This window comes from Pteropus vampyrus, unplaced genomic scaffold (assembly GCF_000151845.1).
Source record: "Pteropus vampyrus isolate Shadow unplaced genomic scaffold, Pvam_2.0 Scaffold12009, whole genome shotgun sequence".
Classification (NCBI taxonomy): Eukaryota; Metazoa; Chordata; class Mammalia; order Chiroptera; family Pteropodidae; genus Pteropus; species Pteropus vampyrus.
Window position 1 is genome coordinate 2,963 of NW_011900790.1, and position 1,942 is coordinate 4,904.

Genomic DNA, 1,942 nt, shown 5'->3' on the forward strand with positions numbered 1-1,942 from the left:
TTCAGACTTGGGTGCCCCAGGGGCCAGGCTGCAAGTGGGGGTTGGGTCGTAGTCAGCTGGGGGGCACTCGTCTCATCTAGAGGGGCAGCTTTAATCTTTGAAAAATTTTTTGTTTTGTTAAACCTAAGAGCTTGTTTTGTAAATGTCGGAGACTAATTTTGTTTTAAATAAGAAAACTGGGGATAAGGAGGTCAGAGAAAACCCACGGGCCGGGCAGATGTGGCCTCCAGGCTGCGACCTTTGGTTCCAGCCAAACCGGAGGGCAGCCCAACTGGGTGCTTCTCCCTAGGGCAATGAGGAGCCATAGAAGGAATGGGGAGCAGATGTGGGATAGGTCTCAAGGAAATCCCTCGGGGGACAGCTTGGAGGGCTACCTGGAGGAGGCAGGGCTGCGAGCCAGGACGGCAAGGCGGGGTTAAAGCTGTGCCAATGGGGCCTGGGCAGACAGGTGTGTGGGGGGAGGGACACAGCAAGACCTGGGTGCCAGCGCCATCTCCCTCGTCCTCTACGAGGGACCCTGGCACCCCTGGGCCCTCCTTTGCGCTGGGTAAATGCAGCCTCCCTTCTGAACCAAGTAAATGGGCTGCTGCAGCCCCAGGATCCCGATCCAGCCCAGGTGAGCTCTCCCTTCCATGTTCCTCCCTGCCACCCCAGGAGAGCGACGAGGACAAGAGTGATTACAACTTGGTGGTGGATGAGGTGAGTTGGGTTCTAGCCTTCTCCACCTCTGACCTCCCGGACTCAGAGGCAGAGAACCAGGTCTGGACACAGAGCAAGTGTAGGTTTTCCAGTGTGTGGGGGGCCTGGAGGGAACGGGGTTCCTAGTCCCCTCCCTGGGGGATGGCTGGGGCCGGGGGAAGCAGGGGATCCCGGACACTTCAGGCCGACATCCTCTCCATAGCACCAGTGGGGACACTGATACCAACACACTGACGATGAGCAGTGGAAGTGGCTTCAAGCCCTGGCTCACTGTGTGACTTTGGGGGAGTGACTCCCTCTTCCCTGGCCTCTCTTTCCCCCACCTGCCCCGTGGGGGACACAGAGCCAGGCCCTTGTAAGTCTTTGCTGTGTATGCTTATGGAGTAGGTCCCGTCATTAGACCCACTTACAGATGAGTAGACGGAGGCACAGGGAGGTTTCAGAAGCCTTCCAAGGCAGGTCGCAGGTTGGGGTGGGATTCAGGAGGGGTATAGAGAGGGGCTCTCCTTCCTCACCCACTTTACCTCACTCGACATCACCTTCTCAAACCCAGGACCAACCCTCAGAGCCCCCCAGCCCAGCCACTACCCCATGTGGCAAGGCGCCCATCTGCGTCCCTGCCCGCCGGGACCTTGTGGACAGTCCAGCCTCCTTGGCCTCCAGCCTCGGCTCTCCGCTCCCCAGAGCCAAGGAGCTCGTCCTGGTAAGGAGTAGGGGAGGCCTCGAACTCACTTTGTTCATCCCCGGGACCTGGAGACAGATGCTACCCATTACACGTGGGGTGATGAGCAATCAGGCAGGCCTGGCGTGGTCCAGCACTCCCTAAAAACACCCTCTACCCTTTCCAGGTAATTTTCCCTAAGTGGACTCACTCTGTTGCACCAAAGTAAATATTAAAAGGCAACTTTGTAAGTAAACTTGATACACACGCATTAAAAGGCAACTCACCGTCTTCCCGCCTGAAACCAAGTATTCCTGGCAATGAATAAGAAATCCCCTGGAAATAGACACGGGCAAACTGTAGCGTGGGGCACTCCCACAGGGGACTGGGGCCTGGCCAGTGCGAAGGCCTTTGGGAGGCACAGAACAGACCAGCCCCAGCCTGAGATGCTGTCCCCTCCACGACCGAGGATTAATATCCGAGCAACTTTCTCCCAGCCTCTCGCCAGGCTTAATGTCAGGTGTGGGGACCGCTTAAGAGCATTCCTCTGGGGAATTCTCCATTCAGCTCCATTTGTCTCTC

General features: G+C 57.3%; 1 long non-coding RNA gene across 1 annotated transcript; it reads left to right on the forward strand.

Annotated features, from left to right (window-relative positions):
* Positions 1-647: 647 nt before the first annotated feature.
* LOC105310800 lies at positions 648-1,894 on the forward strand. Its single transcript, XR_897556.2, has 3 exons — positions 648-699; positions 1,253-1,402; positions 1,548-1,894. It is a non-coding gene; the product is annotated as an uncharacterized LOC105310800 (long non-coding RNA).
* The last annotated feature ends 48 nt before the right edge of the window (positions 1,895-1,942 follow it).